The 12061-nt window shown below is 34.1% G+C and overlaps 1 protein-coding gene and 1 long non-coding RNA gene across 19 annotated transcripts in view; one reads left to right on the plus strand and one right to left on the minus strand.

The window, feature by feature from the left end:
- The window catches only part of LOC118536349 (uncharacterized), a 38621-nt gene extending 37618 nt beyond the window's left edge, over positions 1–1003 (minus strand). For both annotated transcript variants that reach the window (XR_004917646.2, XR_004917645.2), the window contains exon 1: positions 921–1003. This is a non-coding gene — a long non-coding RNA (uncharacterized LOC118536349). The remainder of the gene's footprint in view (positions 1–920) is intronic.
- ROBO2 (roundabout guidance receptor 2) overlaps positions 1–12061 on the plus strand; it is a 1625448-nt gene that overhangs the window by 529523 nt on the left and 1083864 nt on the right. The window lies entirely within an intron of this gene.

Below are 12061 nucleotides of genomic sequence, written 5' to 3' on the forward strand. Positions count from 1 at the left end.
GAGGTACCCAAAGGAATTCGGAAGTTACTGAGGAATTAGGGCCTTGGGTGGGAAATACAGAATGAAGGGGATAGAAAATAATTCAGAAATGTATTGCTTTATATGGACTCTTTTAAGCAACTTCTGGTGTATATATAGCATTAATCAGAATTATATTCCACTTCTTTTGGTTCTTATTTAGGCGTTATACACATGCTTCTATTGAAACATTACTCAAGAAAATGTATTTATTGTAGTTAACCATTGCTTCTTCCTAGAATGAGAACCCTAGTTTCCAGGGTTCTTATATTTCCCCTCTCTTTTCTCTTTCATTAGTACTTTGTCAGAGGTGGGACTGAAGACTAGAAATAAAACAAAACAAAGTAAAAAATACAGCGTTGTTAGGTGTTATTAATACTTTTAAAATATAGGCTTAGTGATAAAAGTGGTCTCAATATTTGGCCATATTATGCTTTTTAATTACCTGTGCATTTTATCAATCTGGTTCCAATATTTGTTATTATAAATAGATGAAAATTAACTGCATGATTGAAACAATTCTATTCGATATATTAAAGATATTATTATATAGTAACTGCCTATATGTTCACTTCTTCAGACCATACATGTTCTTTTACAGATTTTGCTCTTGGTCCATCTGCTTCTGAGGGTAGAATAAAAAAATATATATATTTTTAAAGTCATTCTTTACTTCAGGTCTCAAGGAAATTTACTGCAAATGGTCTGTCTTAGATGGCAAAATTGTCACAGAGAACTATGACATTTAGTTTACAAAAGGGCACAAAGGAAGAAAGAAAAGAAAAAAATTCAATTTTTTAATGTTTTTGGGTTTTGCTGTCATACGGTCAAACTTCTCAATGTTTCACTCTTCCTACATATTTATGTTAATTTTCCTATGTAATTTAGCCATAACCATTTACCATAGACAGCTTTCTCCTCAGAGTAAATAGAGCATATCCATTCAACCAACTTGGATTTTCTGGTCAATTATCTTCTTTTCACCACGAAAACGAACAAGCCCGGAAGAAAGGACATAAATGAATGACTTTTTTATATTTTATAGTTATATACATTTTTAACATATTGATAGTTAATGTTTATACATTTATAGTTAAAGTTTATAGTTATATCTTTACAAACACCTAACTATATGTTTATTGTTACACACCTTTTAATAATTACTTATCTAATAATTTTAAATAGCTTTTGTAATTGTATATAATCATAAAATTATAATTTATAATTTAATTTTAAAACATACTTTTGTTATAGTTTAAATTTTTAATAACAATTGTAAAATATAATGCTTTATTTTTTTGTCTTTTTTTATTTAAGTACAATTAACGTACAGTGTTCTATTAATTTCAGGTGTTTAATACAATGATTAAAAAATTCTATACATTTCTTCTCAGTGCTCCTTAAAATAAGTGTACTCTTAATCCCCTTATCTATTTCACCCATCACCCCACTAACTTCCCCTGTGGCAACCACCAGCTTAAAATATAATGCTTCCAGGGGCGGTGGCTCAGTCGGTTAAGTGTCTGCCTTCTGCTCAGGTCATGATCTCAGGGTCCTGGGATGGAGCCTTGTGTCGTTGGGCTCCCTGATCAGTGGGAAGTCTGCTTCTCCCTTTCCCTCTGCCTGCCCCCCCGCTCATACTCTGTCTCTGTTTCTCTGTCTCTCTCTTTCTCAAATAAATAAATAGAATCTTTAAAAAACTATAACGCTTCAAAATTGAAAGATTTACATTCATTGGAAGAGACATCCACATTCAAAATAGAAAAAGGCAATAAAGAATGGCATGTTTTGGACATGTTTTTGCACATATGCATTGTACTGTGGCTGTCCCAATATTTATATGTGGGTAAAAATCTATTTGACTATTCCTGTCAGCCATAGCACTTTCATCTCCTTTTTTATTTCCTTGGATATTTTGAAGTTGCTAAGCTCACTCATCAACACAAGTCTTCCTGACATTTGGCATTTTCTATTTTGTCACTGTCTCTCTGAAACAAACCTAGGATGTTAATATATCTTAGTACATAAATCCAAAACATTTAGACAAAAAAAGAAAAGAAAAAAAAAAAAAGACAAAGAAGGAAAGAAGCAAAGCAAAGTTAAAGTAAGAAAAGTCCATCCAGTGATATCTTTGTTGAGGCCAAGATATGGAAATACCTGAAGATAGCTTTAGACCCTTGCTCTGGTCTTATTTCTCCTTATCCAATTCTTTTGGGAAGTTTGATGCTTTTCCACTAAATACTAAACGTATTATTATTTTTTCATATATGTTTTCATGCTTTTTCAAATTCTATACCCTTTATTTTTACACCTTACATCTTGTAAAGCCTTCAAGTTTTCTCTTAATGATATTCTTTCACTCTATCCATATTCATTACTAACTCTTATTCTATAACCCAAACTACTGAAGTTGTTAAAACACAAACTTCCATTGCTGGCCCCCACACCCCTCCAAAATAGGTTTTGTTCTGTATCACTGCAAGACTCTGAATGGATCACCTATTTCCCCTCAACTTTAAAGCTATCATGAAAAGTTTGTGTAGTAGAAAATAATTTTTAGGTTTTTTTTTAAATAAATGCCTGATTTTTTGAATTTGTTCCACAAATAAGGATATCTAAAATATAGAAATACTTAACACAAAATTGAGGGGAAATCTGCTTTTAAAAATATACCCACAAGGGGTGCCTGGGTGGCTCTGTCGTTAAGCGTCTGCCTTCGGCTCAGGTCATGATCCCAGGGTCCTGGGATCGAGTCCCACATCAGCCTCCCTGCTCAGCAGGAAGTCTGCTTCTCCCTCTCCCACTCCCCCGCTTGTGTTCCTGATCTCGCTATCTCTCTCTCTGTCAAATAAATAAATAAAATCTTTAAAAAAATATATACCCACAAGATGCAGCAATTCCATTCTTATGTGTATACCTCCCAAAATTGAAAACAGGTAAAATATTCATATATTCATCCAAACTGAATGTTTATAGCTGCACTATTCACAAGAGACAAAAGGTGGAAACAACCTAAGTGTGTGTCCATCAATGGATGAATGGAGTGGATGAACTGTGGTATATACATACAATGGAATATTATTCAGACATAAAAAGAAAATACTGGTACGTGCTATAACATGGCAAAACCTTGAAAGCATTATGCTAAATGTAATAAATCAGACATAAAAGAATAATTATATGATTCCATTTATATGAAATATTTAGAAGACTTGAATTCATAGAGAAAACAGATTTGTGGTTGCGAGGGACTGGGAGGAATAGGGACTAAAGTGGCTGCTTAATGAATACAGGGGTAATAAAAATGTTTTGGAATTTGATATAAGTGGTGGCTAAGGATTCTTTCTCCCTCTCCCTCTGCCCCTGCCCCCTCTCATGCCCTCTCTCTCTCTCTCTTAAATAAATAAATAAATAAATAAATAAATAAATAAATATAAAAAAATAAAATAAAATGGTTAATGCTGTAATTATTTGAATTTCACTTCAATTTTTTAAAAAGGGAAAAAAATATTTCTGCATACACATTTGGAGTCAACATTTTTAAACAGATAAAGATACATATAATAATAATAGTGTCTGGAATCTTCATTTTAGTACTGCTCTTAATTTGTCTTTATTTAACAATACTTTCCTTCATTCCTTTTTTTTTTCTTATCTGATTTCAGAGTTGAAGATGCAAAAAGAATGTAATAGCCTTCAGTTTCTCCAGGTTGTTTTATTGGTTAATTAATACCTGTTTTAAGTGGTTGAAGATATTTGAATGTTCCTGAGTTGTGTATTAATGGGGTACTAAAACATGCCCTGTCATGTCTTAATTCCTCCAAACAGCCTCACAGTGAATTAGAGAAAAGTGATTAAAACTTAAATGCCTTACCATCGAAGTACTTACTAACTTAGTCAGATATGATTAAATGCTTAATCATTTGTTCACTAGCAGTCATAAATCTTTCTTCATTCTGGTGATACATATTATAATTTTTCTGGGTCATTTAGGTTATAGACCATTTTCTTGTTCCTCTAGATTTTATGTGCTCTGTTCTTTCCTTTTAAAGCATTATCAAACATATGGAAGAAACGTATGGTCAGCCAGTTATGTTATAAAAGTCCTTGAATATTGGGTGAAAATGCTCACATAATGGGGTTTTAGAGCAGGTCTCTTATATAGCCTGTCAAGAAGAATACCGATGTTACCAGAATACAAAATATAAGATCCCTCTGTGAAATAAATTCAGCGCCTGTCTGGGTTTTACTTTTATATCAAGAATTTAGAAAAGCTATGGGTATTTCTTACTCAAATTATTCATGGTTTTATGTTTCTATGAAAGTAGAGTGTTTCATAAAATATATGCCTATTAATATTTCATAATGAATTCAGTTAATAGTCATTCTATAAAGTCCTTGAGGTCAGCAAAGAATCATTGTATAATGAAAACAATTCTAAAATTGTTTTTATACTCTATTTATATTTGAGGCAAAATTTGGGACATTAAGCAAACTGCTTTACCTTATCAAGCCCTCAATTTTCCTTATCTGTGAAATAAGCATATTTTACAATTCCAAGATTGTTGTAACAGTTATACAAATTCATATATAAAAAGTGTTTTCCATACTGCCCAATTCTGCATCCACTTCTCCATCTCACCTAACGAATTCCACTGTTCATTCTTTAAGTTCCAATTTAAATATAATTACATTTTAGGGGGAGAATGAATAGATGGATGTAAAAAACATAGGATGACACTAATTAATCTGTAAATTTAATGCAGTTTCAATAAAAATCAAATTTTTGGGACCTTGATGATGTTTGTAAATTTCATGTAGGAGAATAAATGATGTATGAATGTCTCAGATTCTGTTCTCCGACCTATTATCTTTTCCATCCAGTTTGAGTTCCTAGATGATTTCACCCACTATTAAAGTTTTAAATACCTGTATATTTTAACGACTACCAAATTTTACCTCTACTGTTCCCAAGACTCTTATATCCAACTGATCATTTGATTTCTCAATGTGGATATCTAACAGGCATCCCAAAGTTAAAGCTAACATGTTCCAAGCTGAAATCTCGACCCCCATTCATCTCATTAAGACCAAAAACCTTAGAATCACTTTTTATTTCTCTATTACTTTTATAATTTTTACTGAAACATCAGCAAATTCTATTGCTTACCTTCTAAATACATCAAGAATCTGACCAGTTCTCACCAACCCTACTATCATCATGGCATCCCAACCTACCATGATGAAATTTCAATAGACCCCTGGCTTATCTTTCAGCTTCCACTTTTGCCTCTCTATGATCTATTCATCACATAGTAGCCAGAATGAACTTCTTAATACTTGAGTCAGAGAATGCAGTTTATATATTAAAATTCTATGTGGCTTCTCATTGCTCTTAAATTAAACAGCAAAGTTCTTAAAGGACCAACTAGCCCCTTGCTGGTTCTTGATATTTTTTCTCTTCCTAGATTGCTGCACTCCAGCCACAGTGGGCATCATGTGGTTATTCTTCAAACACTGTTTGATACTTCTGCCCTAGGGCCTTTGTACACAGTCTTTCCTTTGCTTGGAAAGATCTTCCTCCAGATATTCTCAAGGCTCCCTCCTTCACTTTTTTCAAATCTCTGCTTGAATGTCCCATCTTTTAAGAGGAATTCTCTGACCATCTTCTCTAAAATAATACCCTTGTCTCTCTTTGTAATGGTTAATTTTATGTGTCAACTTGGCTAGGATGTAGTGTTCATTTGTTCCATTAAACACTAGTCTAGATGTTGCAGTGAAGATATTTTTCAGATATGATTAACAATTAAACCAGTGGACTTTGAGTAAAGCAGATTACCTTCCATAATATGGGTGGGCCTCATCTAATCAGTCAAAAGCCTTAAGAGAAAAAACTGAGTTCCCTCAAAGAGGAAGGAATTCTTTGACTACCCTTCAACTCAAGACTGTGATATCAATGCCTACCGGAATTCCGAACCTATTGGCCTTCCTTGCAGATTTCTTACTTGCCAGCCCCCACAGTCATATGAGCCAATTCCTCAAAATAAGTCATAGGTCTCTCTCTCTCTCTCTCGTGTGTGTGTGTGTGTGTGTGTGACTGTCTGTCTTATTAGTTCTGTTTCTCTGGAGAACCCTGATTGATACATCCTTTGTTTACTTGCATATTGTCTGCATCCTCTATTTGAAGATAAACTCAAGAAGGAAGAAGTTTTCAGTATTATATTCACTGTTGTAATTCCAGTACCTTGAAAAACAAAGCTGGGGGCATCACGTTGCCTGATTTCAAGCTATATTACAAAGCAGTGATCACCAAGACAGCATGGTACTGGCACAAAAACAGACATACAGACCAATGGAACAGAATAGAGAGCCCAGATATAGACCCTCAACTCTATGGTCAAATAATCTTTGACAAAGCAGGAAAAAACATGCAATGGAAAAAAGACAGTCTCTTCAGTAAATGGTGCTGGGAAAATTGGACAGCTATATACAGAAGAATGAAACTCGACCATTCTCTAACACCATACACAAAGATAAACTCAAAATGGATGAAAGATCTCAATGTGAGACAGGAATCCAGAGGAGGACATAGGCAGTAACCTCTTCAACATCGGCCACAGCAACTTCTTTCAAAATACATCTCCAAAGGCTAGTGAAAGAAAAGCAAAAATGAACTTTTGAGACTTCATCAAGATAAAAAGCTTCTGCACAGCAAAAGAAACAGTTAACAAAACAAAGAGGCAACCCACAGAATGGGAGAAGATATTTGCAAATGACACTACAGATAAAGGGCTGGTATCCAGGATCTATAAAGCACTTCTCAAACTCAACACCCAAAAAACAAATAATCAAGTCAAAAAATGGGCAAAAGACATGAACAGACACTTCTCAAAAGAAGACATACAAATGGCTAACAGACACATGAAAAAAGGTTCATCATCATTAGCCATCAGGGAAATTCAAACCAAAACCACATTGAGATACCATCTTACACCAGTTAGAATGGCAAAAATGGACAAGGCAAGAAACAGCAAATGTTAGAGAGGTTGTGGAGAAAGGGGAACCCTCTTACACTGTTGGTGGGAATGCAAATTGGTACAGCCACTTTGGAAAACAGTGTGGAGGTTCCTCAAAAATTTGAAAATAGAGCTACCCTATGACCCAGCAATTGCACTCCTGGGTATTTACCCCAAAGACACAGATGCAGTGAAAAGAAGGGCCATATGCACTCCCATGTTCATAGCAGCAATGTCTGTAATAGCCAAAGTGTGGAAAGAGCTGAGATGCCCTTCAACAGATGAATGGATAAAGAAGATGTGGTCCATATAGAGAATGGAATATTACTCAGCCATCAGAAAGGATGAATACCCAAGTTTTACATCAACATGGATGGGACTGGAGGAGATTATGCTAAGTGAAATAAGTCAAGCAGAGAAAGTCAATTATCATATGGTTTCACTTATTTGTGGAACATAAGGAATAGCATGGAGAATATTAGGAGAAGGAAGGGAAAAATAAAGGGGGGGAAATCGGAGGGAGAGATGAACCATGAGAGACTATGGACTCTGAGAAACAAACTGAGGGTTCTAGAGGGGAGGGGGGTAGGGGGGTGGGCTAGCCTGGTGATGGGTATTAAAGAGGGCATGTATTGAATGGAGCACTGGGTGTTATACGCAAACAATGAATCATGGAACCCTACATCAAAAACTAATGATGTAATGTATGGTGATTAACATAACATAATAAAAAAAACTAATGATGTATGTTGACTAACATAACATAATAAAATAAAATTAAATTAAATTAAATTTAAAAAAAAAGAAAAAACCTTGGTGCATATTTGCCAAATATATATATATATTCCAAACCTATTTGTTAATGAATCAATGACTAAGCACAAGAATTTAGAAATATTATAATTATTTAGAATGAACATTTTTTTCTACCAAACATTAAAATGCATTTGTGGGAAATGGTAAAGTTTCCTTCTTTATTATAGCTAAATAATATCCCATTGTATATATCCATATGTAAAGCTACACCACATTTTCCTTTTCCTGCCATTTGCAACAACATGGATGAAACTGGAGGACATTATGCTAAGTGAAATAAGCCAGACAGAGAAATTAAAATACTGTATGATCTCAATTTTATGTGGAATCTAAAATAAATAAATAATATGAACTCAGAAACAGAGAGTAGAATAGTGGTTTCCAGAAACTGGGGAATGAGGGAAATGGGGAAGATGTTGGTTAAAGGGTACACACATTCCATTATAAGATGAATGGTTCTGGGAATCTAATGTACAGCATGTTGATTATAGTTAATAATGTATTGTATATTTGAAATTTGCTAAGAGAGTAAATCTTAAGTGTTCTCACCACAGAAAAACAATGGTAACTATGTGGGGTGATGGAAATATTAATTGATTGTGGGACCTCATCTCACAATATATACCTATATCAAATCATCATATTGTATACTTTAACTGTATAACAATGTCAGTTATATCTCAATAAAGCTAGAAAAATAACTAATAAAAATAAATTAATAATATAATAAAATAATAATTAATAAAATTTAATAAAGAAGATACATTTGTAACCAAGCATACATCTGTTTCCCATTAAATGCTAGTACATTTAGGAATTAAAAGGAGTTTGTCTCATTTCTGTGAATGGGTCTTCTATTCACCCCATCCACTTCTACTTATCCAGTTTAACTTTCTGCCATTCAAAGGTCTACCTAGGCTTTACTTCTGACCATTACCTGGAATTCCAAAATTAATAACCTCCTCATCCTTATTGGATGGCTAATGGTATCTGTGCTACCAAAGCAAGCACGTGGAGGGCTGATGTTACAGAAGCCACACAGTCCTTTATTGTCATTGCCCTCAATTTCCTTCCCATATAAGATTCTGTGAGTAATACCCTTTACTGAGAAGTAGGAAAATTTATGGTACAGGAGAAAAAACACTTAAATCTGTATGCTAAGTATGCCTGTTCCAAGAGTCTAAAAAAAATGTAAGAAAAGAGATCTCCTTCAAAGGTGTCCAATTGTTGACAGCTCTCAGTGCTAAGTTTGCTTCTCTATCCTGATGTCCAGCCTTTTACCTCTTTATTGGCTGAAGAATGCACGACACCTTCTATTCATATTCACTCTGCCTCCTACTCATATATTTCTTGACTCTCAGCAGTACATTTTTCAAGTCCTAAATTACTCATTTTAAACAATCATTTTAGAAAAGACATTAGCTGTAGGTTTTCAACATCCCAATCAGTCTTCTTTGAGCCTCTTCACCAGTTTGAAATGAATATGTACCTTGCTCCTTCTTCCTGCATCCTTCCTTTTATGGGTAACTATTAGGCCAAACACTGAGTGAAAGGGGCCAGAGTTAGCAAATGTTTGTGTACAAGCACACTTGCACATTCAGCACTCCTTTCAAAGAATATATATTCAAACAATTTCCTAAAATCAACATCATTCCAAAAATCCCCCCTCAGATCCACAGCGAATACAGAATTTTTTATTGCTTTGTTGACTGTGAATTCTTCTTTTTTACTATGGTGCTCAGCCCAGCCCTAGTGTCTGCTGATATATAAATAAACAAGACCTTTTGCTAAACCTTGTAAAAAACAGAGACACAATATTCTTATCTACTCAAAGACCTGGCCAAAAGTTTGGAAATTCCCTTTCAGTATAGAAATGAGAGTCAAACACTCCTGCACTGGGAAAAAAAAAATATTTTAACACCAGACTGGGGAACAAAGCAGCAAACATGGTTAATTTTGGAGAAAAATATGGAAGACATTATATGGCTATATAAAGACAGCTGTGAGGTGATTCTTGAGGATCCAATTACCTTAGAGCCAACAGGAGTGACCCTGTAAAACAAAATCAGCACCGAGGTCCCTGCTTTCCTGTAAAGTGTAAATTCCTCCACAGAAGAGGGAGATGGGGGGAGCACATTAATTGTGTTCTTCACAAAGGGAGTCACATTAATTTTGAGTGAGAGAGTGACAGCTCTGGAAAGCTCTGTGCATGACTCAAACATCTTGAGATAAAAGGTAATTTTTTTCCCAAAAGGTAATTTTTATTTTATTAAAGTCAGTTCTAGAAGATAAAGTCAAGAATTGGATATCTTTGTATGGTGATTGAATGATTCAAAATTTTCTTAATTTTGAACAAGGAAATAATAAAAACAGTACGAATTTTTAATAAAATAGTAGCTATCCAGAATAGTTTTTCGTAAAAGAAATACTGTTTTTTAGGGGCTCTAAATCATCCCCTGACTTGTACCATAAACAGCAGCTTCCAGGCTGAGTCATGACTCTAGCAGGCCTGGCTGGACACCGTAGGGAAGTTGGGACACATATTTGTCATAAGACTCATAATTTATCCTGCAAAATATCAGAATGAGTGTTAAAAATAAAAGGTATTATTGCTCCTATATGTAAATTGTTCACTCTAGTTTTATGTATCAGAATTATTTAGTTTGTATTTTAAACTAGAGTTTATCAATTTGAAAAGTAAGTTTAATTTGGACAGAATGGTGAACTATTCCTCTTAAAGTTCTTTTAAAGTTTTGGGGGCATGACTTGATTTTCATTACATTTTATAGAAATATGTCTACTGTTAGTTTGTCTTTTAAAGGGGTGAATCAGAGACTCTCCTACATATAATAATTGAACCAAAATATTCCAGTACTGATAAATTTCAGTACATTATATTATCCCAATCTGCTACTGCAGAAAATAAAAGAGATGGGAAGAATCAAAGTCAAAGAGGACCCCAACACAAGGGAATTTATTAATACCATACTACATTTCTTCCACATCTAACCATTCATTCATTCTTCTACTCAACAGGTTGTATTAAGTGTCCAGTGCGTGCCAGGCACTGTTCTTGGCACATGGGATAGTCGTGGACAAAACAGCCCCAAAGCTAAGACTGTGACAATCTTTTTATTTTGAATCAAGTCACTTAGCTGATAAATGACAGAGCTAGACTTTCAACACAGGTCTCTAGAATTCAGAACCTGTATATATTTTTTCTTCATCCTAAACTATATTTCCTCTTAATGAATGGAAAATGTTTAATTATGAAATTTCAAATCTCTGAATTAAATATAGGGCTATAATTTTTCTAGTGTTTTATGTCTATAGGGCACAGAAGAGGAGATATGTATATTTAGGGGGTAGAAATGGCTTATGTCTATCCCATTTGCCCCCAATTTTTTACACAGTAATTTTTATAACCATAGAAATGGCTTCTGAATGATACACACTGTTTGACTTGTTGTGGCTTTTATCTTTCATAACCACAAAGGTGAGGATGTTATTTTTATAGTTTCTGGAAGAGACTAGAATGAAATTTCCACTATTGTGGAATTAATTAAAAGTTAGCCTTCAAAATGAATCATTTTGCCACTGAGAACACTTCTAAAATATATTCTCATGATCTTCACTATAATTCAGAGTAAGTATTTGAACATTTACAATAATAAATACAGGGTTTCTTAAAAGCATACATTATACAGTAATAATTTAAAAATGCTCATGACATGTTTTGTCATGATGAAATATATAATATATCAGGCTTTATGAGGACAATGCAGAGAGACAGCCCAGAATCATGAAGGTGGAAGTGACGATGATTTCCTTCTACCTTAATAGCTTTAATTGCAGGATACAATAGAATACAGCTGCTCCTCTCTTCAAAGTCCAATTTCATTGTCTGTCTATAAACTGTCACACCATGTCTGCTTTTTGACTGTTATGTCACCCAACCCTGTTCCACCTGAACAAATTTGTGGCAATCTGCACCAAATGCTCCTTTTTCCTCTGCTCTGAAGTATAAATTCCCTGTGCATTACTGAATTAGGAGTAGTTTTAGCTTTATTGGTATAAACTTATTTACTGTGATAAAGGTAATAAGTAAATAAAAACTAACACCTAGAATTGACATTTTACTTAGGAAAAGAATGGGATATGCTTTATATATTTCAAAAATGTAAGTGTTGTGATGGTTTGAATAAGACAAC

Source organism: Halichoerus grypus, chromosome 1, assembly GCF_964656455.1.
Source record: "Halichoerus grypus chromosome 1, mHalGry1.hap1.1, whole genome shotgun sequence".
Taxonomy (NCBI): domain Eukaryota; kingdom Metazoa; phylum Chordata; class Mammalia; order Carnivora; family Phocidae; genus Halichoerus; species Halichoerus grypus.